This window comes from Sus scrofa, chromosome 13, assembly GCF_054392235.1.
Source record: "Sus scrofa isolate SSC_HxYL_T2T_F1_AM1 chromosome 13, Sscrofa_HxYL_maternal_Yorkshire_Landrace_v2.0, whole genome shotgun sequence".
Classification (NCBI taxonomy): Eukaryota; Metazoa; Chordata; class Mammalia; order Artiodactyla; family Suidae; genus Sus; species Sus scrofa.
Window position 1 is genome coordinate 86,478,532 of NC_139395.1, and position 19,047 is coordinate 86,497,578.

Consider the following 19,047-nt stretch of genomic DNA (forward strand, 5'->3'; position numbering starts at 1 on the left):
ATGATAACACTGATTTGTGGAATCTCAAATATGGCACAAATGAACCTATCTACAAAACAGAAACAGACTCACAGACATAAAAAACAAACTTATGGTTACCAAAGGGCAAAGTGGGAGGAGGGATAAATTAGGAGTTTGGGATTATCAGATACACACCACTGTATATAAAATAGGTGAACAACAAGGACATATTGTATAGCACAGGGAACTATGTTCAATATCCTGTGCTAAACCATAATAGAAAATAATATTATTAAAAATAATGTATATAGGAGTTCCCATCATGGCACAGTGGAAACGAATCCAACTAGGAATCATGATGTTGTGGGTTTGATCCCTGGCCTCGCTCACTGGGTTAAGGATCTGGTGTTTCTGTGAGCTGTGGTGTAGGTCGCAGATGCAGTTCGGATCTGGTGTTGCTGTGGCTGTGGTTAGGCTGGCAGCTGTAACTCCGATTAAACCCCTAGCCTGGGAACCTCCATATGCCGCAGGTGCGGCCCTAAAAAGCAAAAAAAAAAAAAAAAAAAGTATATATACATGTATAACTGAATCACTTTGCTGTATAGCAGAAATTAACACATTATAAATTAACTATATTTCAATTAAAAAATTAGAAAAGGAATTCCTGTTGTGGCTCAGTGGTAATGAACACAAGTAGTTAGTATCCATGAGGACATGGGTTTGATCCCTGCATCCGCTCATTGGGTTAAGGATCTGGTACTGCCCTGAGCTGTGGTATAGGTTGAAAATTTGGGTCACATCTGGCATTGTTGTGGCTGTGACGTAGGCCAGTAGCTGCAGCTCTGATTCGAATTTCCATATGCTTTGGGTGTAGCCCTAAAAAAGAGAAAAAAAAAATATTAGACAAACAAACCGTACTCTATACTGCTCCAAACCTATGTTTCAGTAGAAAGCCTTATTTCTTCCTTTTATGTAAATCCAAAGTGATGACAGTTTATCTCAGGTGGATTAGAAACTATGATTGGTAATTTGAAAGTAAAAAATATAAATTTTACAGTTAAATACATTTTTTAAAAATTTAAGGGAGGAAGTGAGGGGTTTTGTTTGTTTGTTTGTTTTGTCTTTTTGCCTTTTCTGGGGCTGCTCCCGGGGCATATGGAGGTTCCCAGGCTAGGGGTCTAATAGCTGCAGCTGCCGGCCTATACCAGAGCCACAGCAACGTGGGATCTGAACCGAGTCTGCGACCTACACCACAGCTCACGGCAACGCTGGATCCTTAACCCACTGAGCAAGGCCAGGGATTGAACCTGCAGCCTCATGGTTCCTAGTCAGATTCATTAACCACTGAGCCACGACGGGAACTCCAGAGGGGTTTTTTTACCCCAAACTTTTTATCATTGAAAAAAGTCAAATATGCAGACTTAAAAGATCAAACAATTGTTAAGTTGCCATATTCACTTTATATGTGACTATATATGTGTGTTTTCCTCAAAGATGTGGAGGTAATTTCAATTCTCCTACATAACCACCACAGCATTATCACACCAAAAAAAAAAAAAAAAAAAAAAAACTATCATGAGAAACAATCTTTGAACTCAGGGCTTGGGAAAGAGAGATGACAGCGTGTCTGCACTTCTTATCTGGAAACACAGTCCAATGGGCCAGGGTGCTCCGCCAAGCATGGGCAGAGGGAACAAAAGGACTGATCCCCAAAGGCTGGAGCAAAGGCGTGGCATTGGCAGCCTTCACAGCTGTGCTTCAAACCTTTTATGGGAGTGTCTCAGCTCCTGGATTCTGAGCATGCGTCAGGAACTGCCTGTGAATTACCAAGCTCCAGCCCAACTCACCCGTCGGCGGTGTGGAAAGGGCCTGAAAACTAGGACGAAACAAACTGTAGTAACAAGTCATCTTTGTGAGTTCGAGGAGGAAACAGTGCTGACAATTTCTGCTGTGAATGAAGCCAGGCCTTCCCGGGGTGACCTGGGTGGGGACCTCTGGACTGAGGAAGGAAGTGGGCCAGTGGGAGGAAATGCCTTGCTGGGTTACAGGCATGAACACTGTGCTGCAGGAATACCTCCCTCTTCCACCTCTGCCTACCACCCCCCCACAGAGATTGTGCAGAGTCCTTCCAGCTCTGTGACTTGATGAAGCTGCAGCCCTACCCCCTTTCCTCCACCCTCTGGCTCCCTCTTGCCCACACACTCTTTTTCCTTACTGTGTCCCCAAATGCCACCACCCCTATAATGCACAGCCCATGTCTGCTTGCAGGGCAGGGCCACTCAGGTGGGGCAGGTGGCCGAGGCGGCATGGGCACATCAGAACAGGCCCAAGGTGAAGGGTGTCTGAGTCATTTCCTGGGGTGCCCCTGTCTGGGTGGACGCAGCCAGCGAATGGGAGCTGCTAGTAGGAAAAGGCAGGTCACTGGCCAGACAGAGAAAGCAGACTGCATCTCCCCTTTTCCCTCTATGGGAGTGGGGTGGGAGCTGACAGCTCTCCCTCTGCATCTCTGGGACCCACCAGGAAGCCCCCATGCCTGACGCCAGCCTTGGGTTCTGGCAGCACCTTCTCTAGACCCAGAGTGGTAGAGGCTTTCCCATGCTGCCAGTCTCTGCGTTCCCTGCTCTTCAATCCCCAGTGAAACCATGCCCTTGTATTAAATTCTGTATATTCTAAATACCTAAAGTGGTTTTGGTTTTCCTGGCTGGACCCTGGCTGACACACGTGGTAAATGTTCAGATCAAGTGTGCGGTAAAGAGATAGGAGCAGGTGTGGGGGCCTAAACCTGCACATTCCACAGTAAGGACTGGCCCTTGACTGGCTTCTGGCATGTAACCTAGAAACCCTGGGCATATCCTGCCTGGGAAGAGTGCCCTGTACACCTTGGGCCTTGGGCCAGGCCAGACAGCTTGTGCTAAAATGTGATTTATGGTGAAGTGAACACCCGTTTTCATTTACCTGGGGCCTCGGGCCACATGTTAGTTCAGCATGGTTTCAGTGATAGTGGAGACAGAATACCTGTAGTCAGTCCTGGGGGTGCAGGATGCCTCATGGTCTCCTGCTGATGCACCTGGATAGCACCCGTGACAGAGGCTCTGGAGGGACTGGAGGCAGGGTGATGTCTGTCAGGGAAGTGAGGAGCCGGGAAGTCAGGGACCACTTTGTACGGGGTCTGGAGCTCAGGTGTGGGCAGTGCATCTGGACTCAGAAGCAGTCAGAGAGAGGTGGTCAGTTGAGAGGGGGAAACTGAGGTCACGTGAAATATGCAGAGTGAGCAGAGAGGACCTAGGGCAGAACCCTAAGCAATGTCAACTGCCACTGTTGTATAAAGAAAGGATTGAGCAGGAGACGTGAGGAGCAGAAGCCGGGAGCTAAGTGGGAAAGCAGGGCAATGGGACCCCTACCCGACAGCCAAGGGGAGAGAGAGGGGACACCACGTGGTACCTACAGGCATTACTGGGCTGGAACACACTTGTGTGAGCTGTGTCTTCTTGGCCTACATAACATTTAAAACATTTTGAGTTGCTTACCAAACTGAAAATAAGAGCATTTTGGGAGAAATTCGCCACTTCCAGTTTCTCTGGCAAAATCTGAAGATTAGCCATTATGGGCCTGAACTGCTGCATGCCAACAGCCTGGTGCATGAGGCACGGCCACCCCTGTTCACAGAGGTGTGTTCTCTCCTATTTGCCTCTGTCCCTACCTCTCCCTGTTGCCCCCAATATTGGGGGCCTGTCACATGTCATATGCCATCTGTAACAAAATACCACAGACACTTATTGCTCACAGTTCTGGAGTCTAGGTGCCCAAGTTAAAGTTATGGGCTGATTCCCTTCCTGGGGGACCTTCTCCCTGGGGCTGCCACAGCCTTTCCTCACCGTGTGCGTGGAGAGAGACCTCTCACTCCTCCCATTCTTATAAGGGCACCAATCTCACCTTGAGGGCCCCACCCCATAACCAGTCTAACCTAATCACTCCTAATACCATCACTTTGGAGGTTAGGGCTTCAACACATGAACCTCGGGAGACATGGGCATCCAGCCTATGACACCATCTCATTTGCATTATTACTCTTCTGCTGGTGGAGCTAAAAGAGAGGGTTTCTTAAGTTTGTTTCCATGAAAGTGGGAAAATAAAGACAAACTGAGATATTCAAGCATTTCTTAAAAAGTGAGACGGAACATATTTCTTTCTTTCCTTTCTTTTTTTTTTTTTTTTTTTTTCGTCTTTTTAGGGCCACACCCGCAGCATATGGAGGTTTGCAGGCCAGGGGTCAAATCAGAGCTACAGCTGCCAGCCTATGCCATAGCCACAGCAACATCAGATCCAAGCTGCGTCTGTGACCTACACCACAGCTCATGGCAACGCTGGATCCTTAACCCACTGAGGGAGGCCAGGGATTGAACCCAAAAACCTCATGGTTCCTAGCCAGATTCGTTTCCGCTGCACCACAAGGGAACTCCCAGAGCATATTTCTTAATGGACTAGGCTTCCCTGCCTGAGAGACTTCTAAGAGGCCCTGATGACCTCTGCCTCCTGGTGGCCATGTTCTAGTACAAACTCCGTCTTTGAAAGTGGGTGGACCTGATTATTTGATTCTACCTGGTGGGATGTGACAAGGTATCACGTGGGATATCACTTCTTTAGGTAGATCACAAAAACCCCGACTTCCATCTCTCTAGCAAAGCACTCTTGGTCTTCCTGGTATGCATGCTATGAAGTAAGCCAGCACGTGGACAGGCCCATGGGGCAAGGGGCTGAGGGCAGCCTCCCTCTGGCCAACAGCCTAGGAACGACAATACCCAGTGACATGCAAGGGACTGAATCCTGTCAACAGCCATGCAATTTGGGCAGAAGACCCTTCCCCAGCTGAGCCTTGAGATGCAACTCCAGCCCCTGTGCAGCTGCATGAGAGATCCTGAAGCAGAGGACTTAGCCAAGCTGGACCCAGGTTCCTGCCACTGAAACTATGAGATAAGAAATTGATGGTTGGGGTGTTCCCTTTGTGGTTCAGCAGTTAATGAATGGAACTAGGATCCATGAGGATGTGGGTTCGATTTCTGGCCCCACTCAGTGGGTTAAGAATCCAGCGTTGCCATGGCTGTGGTGTAGGTCGGATCCCAAGTTGCTGTGGCTATGTCATAGACCGGTGGCTGCAGCTCCAATTCGACCCCTAGCCTAGGAACTTCCATATGCCACAGGTGCAGCCCTAAAAAGCAAAAAAAGAAAGAAAAAGAAAGAAAGGAAGGAAGGAAGGAAAGAAGGAGGGAGTTCCCATCATGGTGCAGTGGTTAACGAATCCAACTAGGAACCATGAAGTTGCGGGTTCAATCCCTGGCCTTGCTCAGTGGGTTAAGGATCCGGCATTGCCGTGAGCTGTGGTATGGGTAGCAGATACAGCTCGGATCCCGCGTTGCTGTGGCTGTGGCGTAGGCCGGAGACTACAGCTCCAATTCGACTCCTAGCCTGGGAACCTCCATATGCCGGGGGAGCAGCTCTAGAAAAGGCAGAAAGAAAGAAAGGAAGGAAGGAAGGAAGAAAGGAAAAGAAAAGAAATGGATGGTTTTTCGAGTACCGGAGTGGCTCAGTGGGTTAAGAACCCAACACACTGTCTGTGAGGATGCAGGTTCAATCCCCGCCTTGCTCAGTGGGTTAAGGATCTGGCGTTGCTGCAAGCTGCAGCACAGGTCACAGATTCGGCATAGATCCTGTGTTGCTATGGCTGTGGTGTAGGTTGGCAGCTATAGTTCTGATTTGAACCCTGGCCCAGGAACTTCCACATGCTGCAGCTGTGGCTGTAAACACCCCCCCCAAATAAATGGATGTTTTTAATTTTTTATTGTGGTAATAAGCATGGAGCATGAATTTTACCATCTTAGCCATTTGAAGTGTCCTGTTCAGTACTGTTAACTCTATGCATGTTGCTGTGCAACGGATTCTAGAACTTCTTTCTGCAAACTGAAACCCTGTGCCTACTGAACAGGAACTCCCCATCCCCCGAAGTGCAGATACTGAAACCACTGTTCTACTTTCTGTCTCTATGAATCTGCCTGCCTGAGATGGAAGGAGAAACACATAAGAGTCGTCCTTTTGTGACTGGCTTACTTCACTGAGCACAATGTGCTCCAGGTTCATCCTGTAGTAGAGGTGTCAGAATCATCTTTCTTTTTAAGGCAGAGTAATATTCCATTGTGTGCATATGTCACGTTTTGTTTCTTCCATTCGTTCTTTCCTCTATGGACCCTGGAGTTGCTGCCACCTTTTGGCTGCTATCAACAAGGCAAACATCTGTTTGACACCCTGCTTTTCATTCTCCTGAATGCACACCCACAAGTGGAATTGCTAGGTCATATGGTGATTCTATGTTTGATTTTTTTGAGGGACTGCCATGTTGTTTTCCTTATATTCCCAGCAAAGGAGCACAAAGGTTCTAGTTTCTCCATGTCCTCTTGCCAACACTTGTTGTTGTGTTTCTTGAAGCTTTGAGCATGGTCGTCCTGAGGGCATGACATGGTATCTTATTAAATGTGTGTTACTTTAAGCAGCTGAGTTTTGGGGTGATTTTTATGTAGCAGCAGATAAGTAAGACATGATCTCATTCTGGGAGTTCCAAGAAGGGAGTGGTTATTGGCTTCAAATGCTGATGAAAGGTTGAGCAAGAGAGAACTGAAAAGCAAGTGCACAGGGTCATCACAGAGCACTAGGGACATGGGGCAGGGCAAGATGCAGTGGAGAGGATAGTGGCAAGCCTGACGGCTAAGAAACGCAGACAGGAATAGGGGCGACTTTGTAAGGAGTAGTCTGTATAGTTCTTATGGGTTGTCTACATGCTTTCCTGGGAGGAGAGCTAAATGTAGGGGAAGAGTGTTCGACGAAGGTTTCTTATTTTTTTGGCCACACCAACAGTATGTGGAAGTTCCCACACCAGGGACTGAACCCACCCCACAGTAACAACGGAAGCCATTGCAGTGACCGTGCCAGATCCTTAACCTGGTGCACCACAGGAGAACTCCAGCAAGGAATGGTTTCATTCTCTTCTAAGGCTTTTTTTTTTTTTCTTTCTTTCTTTCTCTCTCTCTCTCCCTCCCTTCCTTCCTTCCTACCTCTTCCTTCCTTCCTTCCTTTCTTTCTCTTTCTTTCCTTTCTCTCTCTCTCTCTCTCTTTCTTGCCATGCCTACAGCATGTGGAAGTTCCCAGGCAAGGGACTGGACCTGAAGCATGGCAGTGACTACCCCAGGTTCTTAAACGTTAGGCCATCAGGGAACTCTTCTTTTCATTTTTAAGATGGGCAAGAACCACTCATGTTTCAATACCTGTGGCACTCATGGCAGGGTGGGGCTGGCCACTGGCTTACACATGTACTAGGATGCTTTGCTGGCCTGCCCAATCATGAAGCAAAGTGAAAAATAAGGCTAATACAAATCAGGGAGTTCCCGTCGTGGCGCAGTGGTTAACGAATCCGACTAGGAACCATGAGGTTGCGGGTTCAGTCCCTGCCCTTGCTCGGTGGGTTAACGATCCAGCGTTGCCGTGAGCTGTGGTGTAGGTTGCAGACGCGGCTCGGATCCCGAGTTGCTGTGGCTCTGGCATAGGCTGGTGGCTACAGCTCCGATTCGATCCCTAGCCTGGGAACCTCCATATGCCGCAGGAGAGGCCCAAGAAATAGCAACAACAACAACAACAAAAGACAAAAAAAAAAAAAAAAAAAAGGCTAATACAAATCAGCACTGTTCTGATTGGTTTTTTTTCCTTGACAACTACTTTGAGTCTTTTGGGGGGGGCATATATCAAATATTTAATAATTCCAAGTATTCTTCCTTTCTTTATTTCACCTTCTGACCCCCACCCCGGCCTCCCTGTCTCCTTGGTGTCCCTCCTTGGCTGGGGTACAAATGCATCTTCCATCTGTCTCTTGGGCAACCCAGATCCCTGACCTTCTTTCCTCTCTTGCCACCAACCCTTGTTCAGGGCTCTTCTGAGCAAAGCATAAGGTATAGTAAGTCTATAATTTTTTTTTTTTTTTTTTTTTTGCGCGGCACCTATGGCATGTGGAAGTTCTGAGGCCAGGGAGCAAACCACACCACAGAAGCAACCTAAGCCACTGCAGTGACAACTTAGATCCTTAACCCATTGTGCCACAAGAGAATTCCCCTAAAGACAATTTCTGAAAGAGAAAACGAGGTCACCCTGATGGCTGAATTTCCTGGGGTTTCCAAGTCAAAGGCCCTTCACAAAAGGCACCAGGGGAAGGCCAAAACCAGGTCCCTGCACATGAAATATGCTCCTGCCTCATTCCACCGTGTGACCTGGACACTTCACAGCATCATGAGTGTATTTTAGCTGTTCATGTAAAGGCACACTTGCTCAAGGCTTCCTTATTACAAAGACTGCAGACCTAGGCACGACCCACAGTTGGTGGCCCTGGCATCCTCAAGTGTATAGACACAGTCACAGGGGTGGACCCTGGCCTCAGATACTCCTTTTCGGTTCCTGGAACAGGAATGGTCACTCTTTTCCTGGTGAAGCTGCTCTCACTCCTTTTGTTCACTGTCAGCAGCTCCTGGCAAGTCATTAACAACAGTTCAGCCACACCACCCTCGGCAGGGAGTCTGAAGAGGGCTGCTTCTCCCAATTTGCAGTGACAGGAAAACTGTCTCTTAGGAACCTTAAATCTTGGTTGCAGGCCTGTTAGGCTTCCGGTCACATTCCAGAGGAGGGCCATATGGGTGTGAGTGTTGTTGCTTGGAACCAAGGATCCAGGGGCAGGGAGATGCCTCTCGCACCCAGTTTGGGGCAATTTCATCACAGAAAAAACCTTGCTTTTGTGCACGGACACTGATTTGACTTTAGATGTTATTTTTCGGAAACCATCAGTGACCAATGAGAAGGAATTTCTTTTTCTTTTTCATCTTTTTAGGGCCACACCTGCAGCATATGGAAGTTCTCAGGCTAGGGCTCAAATCAGCAGGCCTACATCACAGCTCACAGCAACACTGGATCCTTAACCCACTGAGTGGGGTCAGGGATCAAACCACATGCTCGTGAGTACCAGTCAGGTTCATTACCACTGAGCCACAACGGGAACTCTGCGAAGGAATTTCTTTCTTTCTTTTTTTTTGTCTTTTGAGGGCTGCACCTGCAGCATACGGAGGTTCCCAGGCTAGCGGTCTAATCCCAGGCCACCGGCCTATGCCACCGCCACAGCAATGCCAGATCCGAGTGCAAAGGAATTTCTTATCGTGCAAAAAGAATAAACATGGAGTTGCTGAGAGCAGGGCTGGGTCATTCCCACATTCCACTGCTGCTCACTAGGCACCTGCTATGTGCCAGGTGTCAGAAATACGTCAGACAAGGAAGGAGCTGCTTTAACAGCTAAGGTGGAGCGATAACAGTAAGTAAGTGTGATGGTTCATTTTTTGTGACAACTTGATTGGGCCATGGGGCATCCAGATATCTAGTCAAACATTATCCTAGCTGTTTCTGTGGGGGTGTCTGTGGATCATATCACATTTAAATCAGCAAACTGAGTAAAGCAGATTGCCCTCCCCAAGGTGGATGAGCCTCATTCAATCAGTTGAAGGTCTGAATAAAACAAAAAACTGAATAAGGAGTTCCCGTCGTGCCTCAGCGGTTAACGAACCCGACTAGCATCCATGAGGATGTGGGTTCGATCCCTGGCCTTGCTCAGTGGATTAAGGATCCGGTATTGCCATGAGCTATGGTGTAGGTCCCAGATGTAGCGTTGCCATGGCTGTGGCATAGGCCGGTGGCTACAGCTTCTATTGGACCCCTAGCCTGGGAACCTCCATATGCCTCAGGTATAGACCAAAAAAAAAAAAAAAAAAAAAAAAAAAACCCTGAATAAGAGGGAACACCTGCCTGCCTGCCTTCAAACTAAGATGTCAGCTTTTTTCCTGCCTTTGGACTCCAGTGGAAACATCAGCCCTTCCTGAGTCCTGACCTGCTAGTCTCTAGACAGAAACCACACCAGCAGCTCTCCTGGTTCCGAGTCTTTAGACTTGGGCTGGAACTAAATCCTTGGCTCTCCTGGGTCTCCAGATGATGACTCGCCTTGCAGATCTTGGGACATGCCCCCTTCCGTAACTGGACAAGCCAATTCCTTATAATAAACTGCAAGTTCTCTCTCTCCATCTCTGTCTCTCTCCCCCACCCCCATCCCCGCCCCCCCCCCCACATTATATTATTTCTGGGTTTTTGGAGAACCTTGACTAAAGCAACCGGCGAACAAATGATCAATCCAGGCAGTAATAAACCATCATGAAGAAAGTAAAACAAGATCTTGATAAAGAGAGGAGGTGGTACTTGAGCTACAGAGGTCAGGGGGTCCTCTCTGAGGATGTGGCCTTCAGCTGACCAGAGCAAGACAGCAACAGACATACAAAAGCTGCTGCAGGGTCAGGGGCACAGAGAGATTCAAGAACAAGAAGAACTCCAGTGTGGCTGGGAGAACTGTGGTGGGAGAAGGAAGCAAGATGCAGGGCATAAGGGCCTCACAGGCCATGGGAGGAGTGCGAGGAAAATGCTCTGGAAGCTTTTAAGGAGGTGTTAACACTCTGGCTGCTTTGTGTCCCTCCTTAGCTGGCTGTGTGATCTTGGGCAAATGAATGTACCTCTCTGAACTTTACCTTCCTGGCATTGTTATGAGGATCAAATGAGATAATGTAACAGAATGAGTTAGTTCCAAAGCATTGGCTGTAGAAACGTCAGTTTCTCTTGCTGCTTGTTCACAGGGGCAGTGAGTGGTGAATGCTGACATTAACAAGCTGAGGAAATGAAATTGACTGAACTTTCTGGAAATGGGCAAACTGTACCAGGGATATTCATCACACCGTCATTTACACGTGGAGAACCTGGAAACAGCTCGATGCCAAGGTGAAGGCACTTTGGTGCATTAAAGCTAGAGGTGCGAGGTCAGCAGACTCGGTTGGGCTCAAACTGGCTCTTTTTCTTTTCTTTGTCTTTTTAGGGTCACACCCACAGCATATGGAAGTTCCCGCCAGCAGTGGAATTGGAGCTGCAGCTGCTGGCCTACACCACAGCCACAGCAATGCTGGATCCTTAACCCACTGAGCGAGGCCAGGGATCGAACCTGCATCCTCATGCAGTCAGATTCATTTCTGCTGATACACGATGGAAACTCCCTACCAAGGCTAATTTTTAAAATGTAGGAAGTTATATATTATGCATACAGAGGTGGTTATGCTAAAGACTGCTTAAGTTGATCTACAGATTTAATTCAATTCTAATTAAAATCCCCAGGTCTGTCTATGGAACAAGCTTTATTTGGAGGGTTTCTCTGGAGGAATAAAGTCAAGAAGAGGCAAGATGTGCTCTTAGAATAAGAGAAGGATGCACCCTCCTAGATACTGACATCAACACTTATTCCACGACTATGATGACTAAGACAATGTGGAACTGACACAGGGGCAGACAGACTGACCATGATAGGGAGCCCAGAGACAGACCGCAGAAATGGTGCTTGACAGATGACATACAAACAGAAAATAAGTGGAAGTTTGATATGTGACCAGAATGGCATTGCATATCAATATGGTAAAAAAGGACTATTTGGTAAACTGTGCTGGGCAATTGATGAGCCAAGTGGAAGAAAAAAAAAGAAAAGAAAAAAACTGACCCATTATCTCACACACACACACAAAATTTTAGAAGCTGGAATGTAAATGTGAAGAGCAAAAAATAAATTTGTTTTATTTTTAGGGCTGAACCTGCAGCACATGGAAGTTCCCTGTCTAGGAGTCAAACTGAAGCTGCAGCCTACACAGTGTCTGTGACCTACACCAAGCTCATGGCAACGCTGCATCCTTAATCCACCAAGTGAGGCCAGGGACTGAACCTACATCCTCTCGGATATCAGTCAGATTCTTAACCCACTGAGCCATAACAGGAACTCCTGAAAAGCAAAACTTTAAACCTTTGGAAGAAAACATAATACTGTGCTCTTTGATATAACTGGCACTAGGCACATGTAGCTATTTAAATTCAATTTTAAAATCATTAAAATGAAATAAAATTTAAAATTTAATCCCCGAGTTACACCGGCCACATTTCAAGTATTCAGTAGCCACATGTGGACAGTGGCTACAGTCCTTGGCAGCAGAGATAGAGAACTTTACCTCACTGTGGAAAGTTCTGTTGAGTAACACTGATATAGAAGAATATCTTTCCAAACTTGGGATAGGAAAGTGTTTCTTTCTTTCCTTTTTCAACATTTTTTTGCCATACCCGCAGCATGTATAAGTTCTTGGGCCAGAGAGTGAATCTGTGCCATAGCAGCAACCAAAGCCACAGCAGTAACAACACCAGATCCTTAACTGCCTGAGCTACCAGAGAACTTCAGGAAGTGTTTCTTAAGAAGACACAAAATATACTTTTCACGAAAGAAAATATTGATAATTTGGAGTTCCCATCATGGTGCAGCAGATGAACCCGACTAGGAACCATGAGGTTGTGGGTTCGATCCCTGGCCTCGCTCAGTGGGTTAAGGATCTGGTGTTGCCATGAGCTTTGGAACAGGACCCAGAGGCAGCTTGGATCTGGCGTTGCTGTGACTGTGGTGTAGGCCAGCAGCTGTAGCTCCCTGATTAGACCCCTAGCGTGGGAACCTCCATATGCCATGGGTGCAGCCCTAAAAAAGCAAAAAAAAAAAAAAAAAAAAAAAAGATAATTCAACAATATTAAAATGTTGAACTTCTATTTATCAAAATATACCCTAAAGAAAATGAAAAGCCACAAACTGGGAGAAGATGACTGCAAGAAATATCATCAACAAAGGGCAGCACTCGTACTTGATCCAGAGAACTCGGACATCCTGGCTACCAAAAATCAATATGACACATGGATGGACATTTCAGAGAAGAATCATGGTTGCCTGATAAACACATAAGAGATTTTCAACTTTAGGAAAAAGCAAAGGAGTCCATGAGATTCCATGTATACCACTAGCTTGGCAGAAAGTCAACTTAAGAATACTGAGCTGGAGAGGATGTGAATCCCTGGTGGAAGTGTAAACTAGTACAAAAACTTTGAGAAGCAATTGTCATTATCTTATAAGGTGGAATGTCCTTACAAGGCACTTCCTCTCTTTGGTCTCGCTACACAAGAAGTATTCCTGTGTATACATGCATCAGAAGGCAGACACGAGTATGTTCACAGCTGCATGTGTGTGTGTGTGTGTGTGTGTGTGTGTGTGTGATTGAAAACACCCCGGAGGAGTTCCCGTTGTGGCGCAGTGGTTAACGAATCCGACTAGGAACCATGAGGTTGCGGGTTCGGTCCCTGCCCTTGCTCAGTGGGTTAAGGATCCGGCGTTGCCGTGAGCTGTGGTGTAGGTTGCAGACATGGCTCCGATCCCGTGTTGCTGTGGCTCTGGCGTAGGCTGGTGGCTACGGCTCCGATTGGACCCCTAGCCTGGGAACCTCCATGTGCCGCAGGAGCGGCCCAAGAAATAGCAAAAAGACAAAAAAAAAAAAAAAAAAAAAAAAAAAAAAGAAAACACCCCGGAAACAAATTAAATGCCCAGCAGTAAGAAAACAGGTCAGTACATTGTGTCTTCCTCACCATGGGATATTATAAAGCAGTGAAAAGAATGAACTACAGCCACATAAGCTCAAGATGAGACAGGCAGTGCTGAGTACATCAGTCCTCTGGTGTGAAACCACTTTTGTAGAGCCCAAAGGAGAGCAAAAGCTGGAAGGATCATTGTGTAGGCCCACACACATATGTGGTATTTGTTTCTTTCCAAAAGACAGGGAGACAATAAAGTAAAACTTCTGGCTGGTAGCTACCTCTGGGGTGGGCATGACAGCATGGGGGACTCTGGCTATTGGTCATGTTCTAGATCTGCACTTGGGAGCTCAGTTGCATTGCTATACTCTAATACACATTAACAGGCATTCTTGTCTGTGCATCAAATATAGATAAAAATGTAATAAAGAGAAAAAAGTGGCTGATTATCTAGCTCCCTCTCTTTTTTTTTTTTTTTTTTTTGGCTGCGACCATGGCATGCAGAAGTTCCCAAGGCAGGGATCTAACATATGCTACAGCCATGACAACACTGGATCCTTAACCCTTATACCACTTGAGGAACTCCTTTTTTTTTTTTTTTTAACTTTGCTGTATTGTCCTAATGTTCCCTCCCCTCAAATACATATGCCTTTTTTTTTTTCCTAATCAGAAAAAAGACATAGTAAATTACCTGGGAAATATCCCTTCTTAAATTTGGAAGTTGTTTACAAATAGAATTTATGTTGGGGGCCCAAAAGAAATAGAGTAGTCAAGTGTATTTAGGAGGCCACCTAGTAACCTTGGGTCCAGGTCAAAGCTTCCTAAAAGTGGCTTCACCCCAAGATTTCCTCTCAGTCTGTGGCCTGGGGTTCAGGGGATGCAGCAGTCCCCAGCAGCTATGTACCCAGGGGCAATGTAATAATCTCTCCAAGATTCATTTTTGTGACTGTAAAAAGCATAATGATGCTCACTTTGAACTTTCTTTGATGACTAAGGATAAAATACGTAAAGTGTCTGTGAGTTACCTGGTGAATCCTTGGTAAATGCCAGCACTTTAATTGTGATGTCCAGGTCCTGGTAATGATCAAGCTTATTACAGAGGAGCCCTTTATAGTTTGCAAAGGTGTGCGGGTGGGAGTTATATACTTTATCTCACCCTTACAAATGTCTATTTTTTATTAGTAATAATGGCTTACATGTACAGAATAATGTCTGTGTTTATAAGCATTATATAATAGTGGGTACTCAATAAGCGCTGAATGAACGAATGAATAAACGAACGCTCTCAAGGGTGAACATGAGCAGAGAAGACATTGATGGGAGAACTCATCTAATGTGGTAGAAGCTGCCCCTAAAGGAAAGTCAGCACTGAGCCTCCCTGGTTTCTTGAAGGCAGTCAGAGCAGGCCCAGGACTCTGCCATGAACCATGCTGGGGGGGGGCAGCCAGGGCCTGCCAAGGGGCCCTGCCCTGGGAGAGAGGCCTTGGCAGAGCCTCTTCTGCTGTGGCTTCCAAAAAAGAGAGAATTGGTGCCACCTGGAGGGCAAGAGTGGGCACCTCAGAGGAAGGCTGGGGAAATTCTTTTCTAGTTCAGGGTAGGTATAGGGTTGGGGTGGGGGTGGTGAGAAAGTACCATAAAAATAATCCCTGCTTTTTAAGAAATTAAATATTTATTAGAGTAATTGTAGGAGTTCCCTGGTGGCCTAGTGGTTAAGGATCTCATGTTGCCACTGCTGTGGCACAGCCCATTCCTGTGGCACAGGTTTGATCCCTAGCCTGGGAACTTCTGTATGCTACAGTTGCAGCCAAAAGATTCACCTGCAGTTGTAAGATATAATACAGAAAGCGGGGAGTTCCCGTCGTGGCGCAGTGGTTAACGAATCCGACTAGGAACCATGAGGTTGCGGGTTCGGTCCCTGCCCTTGCTCAGTGGGTTAACGATCCGGCGTTGCCGTGAGCTGTGGTGTAGGTTGCAGACGCGGCTCGGATCCCACGTTGCTGTGGCTCTGGCGTAGGCCAGTAGCTACAGCTCCGATTAGACTCCTAGCCTGGGAACCTCCATATGCCGCGGGAGCGGCCCAAGAAATAGCAAAAAGACAAAAAAAAAAAAAAATACAGAAAGCGCATTTGTACCCCTGGCCCCATTTCCCCTAATGGTAACATCTTACAAAACATAGATCAAAGGGATACAATTGAGTCTGGAAATAAACCCACACATTTATGATCAATAGTTTTATGACAAAAGTGCTAACACAATTCAGTGGCAGAGAGGCTAGTCTTTTCAACAAACAGTGTTGTGACAGTGGGTGTCCACAAGCAAAAGAACGAAGGTGGACCCCTACCTTATACAAAACAAATTCAAAAGTGGCCAAGACCTAAATGTAAGAGGTAAAACTATAAAACTCTTAGAAGAAAACAGAGGGATAAATCTTCAGGACCTTGGATTAAGAATGATTTCTTAGGAGTTGTGGCTCAGCAGTAACAAATCAGAGTAGTATCCATGAGGATGTAGGTTTGATCCCTGGCCTCGCTCAATGGGTTAAAGGATCTGGCATTGCTGTGGCTCTGGTGTAGGCCGGCAACTACGCCTCCAATTCAATCCCTAGCCTGGGAACTTCCATATGCCATGGGTGTGGCCCTAAAAAAATAAAAAAAGAAAGAATGATTTCTTAATATATGACACTAAAAACATAAGAAAGAAAAACAGATAAATTGGACCTCACCAAAGTAAAAAGCTTTTTTTGTGTTTCAAAGGACATGACAAAGTAAAAAGACAACCTACAGAATGGAAGAAAGTATTTGCAAGTCATACTTTTTTTTTCTGAGGCATATGGAGGTTCTCAGGCTAGGGGTTGAATCGGAGCTGTAGCTGCCAGCCTACACCACAGCCACAGCAACGCAGGATCCAAGCCTTGTCTGTGACCTACACCACAGCTCAGGGCAACGCCAGATCCTTAACCCACTGAGCAAGGCCAGGGATTGAACTTGTGTCCTCATGGATGCTAGTCAGATTCATTTCTGCTGAGCAACGACAGGAACTCCACAAATCACACATTTAATAAGGGTCTAGTATCCATACAATATAAAGAACTCATAACTCTTTGATAAAAAAGATAGCTCAATTTAAAAATGGGCATGGGATTCGAACAGACATTTCTTCAAAGAAGGTGTACAAATGGCCAAAAGTATCTGAAAAGATGCTCAATGTTACTAGCCATCAGGGAAATGCAAATCAAAACCACAATGACATACCGCTTCACAGCCACTATAATTGCTAAAACACAAAGACAATAAGTGTGGTTGAGGATGGAGAAATTACAACCTTTAATACACTGCTCATGGGAAAATTTAATGGGGCAGATGCTTTGGAAATCAGGCAGTTTCTCAAAAAGTTAAACAGAGTTATCACACCACCAGCATTTCTACTCTTAGGTATCTACTCAAGAGAAAACATGTCACAAAAATTTATACACAAATGTTCATAACAGCATTATCTACAGAGGTAAAAAAGTGGAAACAACTCAAGTGTCCTTTAACTGGTGAATGGATAAACAAAATGTATATGTATCCGTAAAATGGAATATTATTTAGCAATTAACAAGAGTGAAGTACCGATTCATGTTATGATGTGGATGGACCTGGAAAACACTATGCTAAGTAAAAGAAGCCAGATACACAAAAGGTCATACAATGCATGATTCTATTTACATGAAATATCCAGAATAGGCAAATGCGTACAGACAGAAAACGGATCAATGGTTGGGGGGGAGGAGTGAGGGATGGAGAATGTTCTGGAATTAGTGGTAATGGGTGTAGCCTTTTGAATATACTAAGAATCATTGAACTGTACGCTTATAAAAGGGTAACATTAAGGTATGAGGATTATACCTCAATTTTTTAAAAACTAGTAAAATTAATAAAAAATATTATCACAATCAGGATATTGCTATTATCCAATTTACAAATCTTATTCAGAGTTCCCTAATTGCTCCTATACTTTCTGTACTCTGTTTCTACAAAGGACTTAACAATTATCATGAAGAATGTACATTACAGTTAAAAAAAAAAACAATAAAACCCTATAATTATATATTAGCTTATACACAGAGCTGGAGTCACAACACACAATTCTCATTGTAAAAATTAGTATTATAAAAATTTTCCTTGGTATGTGATTTTACAGAATTCATATCACACTCTGAAAGGATATTTTAACTCAACACAATTCATCTATATTTCATCTTTTTAACAATCCAAATCTCTGGGGTTCTTTTCTGGTTTTTAATCACGAGCCATGTTTATTTAACCTTAACTATGAACTCTTTTACACCTTGCTTTTCCCTTTTGATGTCTCACTTTATATAAGAAGCTTGGATACTGCCTCACAAGTCATCAGAAATATCCCTTTATAAATTATGTGGATGACAGCATCCGATGGACGTCCTACAATTCCCTTAATCATCCACTTATTGCTGGACATTTAGGGTGTTTCCGATTATTTCGCTGCAAACTGCTGCAGTGGGCAACTTAACTCTTGAGAATTTTCTACGGACAAGGGGTGGGGTTAGAGGTTAAAGATTTTGCTCATCTTTCTGGCTCTTTACAATTTTTGGTGCAAGACTCGCACTTCCCTCGCCGCGCTACCCCGTCACTCCGCTGCGTCCAGCCAGGAGCCTCAGCCTCTGCAATGCCAGACCCAGAGGTTGACCCCTCCCCATCACCTGGGGGCCCCGCCCTAACCGCCCCCACCCCAGGGACCTGGACCCCCGCCCGGGCTCATCTAGGTTCCCTCCACACCGCCCCTCCGGCCAGCCGACTTCTGCCCGCCGCCGCGCAAGTCCTGACCTTGGCCCGGGAGTGTCCTCACAGATCCGCGGAGAGTGACCCGGGGCGCCGTGTTTTCCCTTCCAGTCCCTTCCAGTCCCCAGCGCTAGGCGACGCATCCAATAGGTGCTGGCAAAATACTCGAAGATTGAAAGAGCACATTGAAGTTGCTGCGCAGTAGATAAGTAGATCTCAGTTTAGTTAGATCCCTGGAAGTTAACGCGGTACCAAATGGTTCGCACCTGGAGCAGGTGTGAGCGCGGTGCGCAAAGGTGAATTGTAAGAGCCACTTCATGCGTTATTTCAAGCAACAATTTACTGAGCATGTACCGTGCGCCAACATCATCCACGGCAGGGAGTAAAAGAGCAATCAAGGACGAATAGAATATAGTGTCTTGGACGACCATTCGGGCTAGGCAGAAAAATCCGGCCGGGAATGGGGCTGAAAGTGAGGTGAGGCTGGCAGGCCTACCGGAGAAAGTGACAAGACATGTAGCATCTCGGAGGTGGGCCTCCTCTCCTGCCAGCGTGCTAGGGCCTCGCCTCTGGGAGTCCGTTTAAACTCGCGCCACCAGGCGGTGAGGCGTGGACGTCTATAAGCGGAGGAGGCCGTAAGGTCCGGAGTTTTAGCCCCGGCTTCTCCCCAGCAGGGACGGGGTTAACGCCCGACGCGGCGGCGGCACGTGAGCATGCGCAGATCGCGGAGTGCGCCTGCGCATAG

General features: G+C 46.1%; 1 protein-coding gene and 1 long non-coding RNA gene across 5 annotated transcripts in view; one reads left to right on the forward strand and one right to left on the reverse strand.

Moving 5' to 3' along the window:
- The window catches only part of LOC110256292 (uncharacterized), a 29,666-nt gene extending 16,186 nt beyond the window's left edge, over nt 1-13,480 (forward strand). The window contains exons 3-4 of the long non-coding RNA XR_002337666.2: nt 10,710-10,851; nt 11,239-13,480. This is a non-coding gene — a long non-coding RNA (uncharacterized LOC110256292). The remainder of the gene's footprint in view (nt 1-10,709; nt 10,852-11,238) is intronic.
- The window catches only part of CNBP (CCHC-type zinc finger nucleic acid binding protein), a 72,626-nt gene extending 53,633 nt beyond the window's left edge, over nt 1-18,993 (reverse strand). For 2 of the 4 annotated variants that reach the window (XM_021069428.2, XM_021069421.2), the window contains exon 1: nt 18,348-18,993. The gene's annotated coding sequence lies outside the window, so the exon portion shown is untranslated. The remainder of the gene's footprint in view (nt 1-18,347) is intronic. The other 2 variants (XM_084989661.1, XM_021069419.2) reach the window with 1 other exon arrangement.
- Nucleotides 18,994-19,047: the final 54 nt, after the last annotated feature.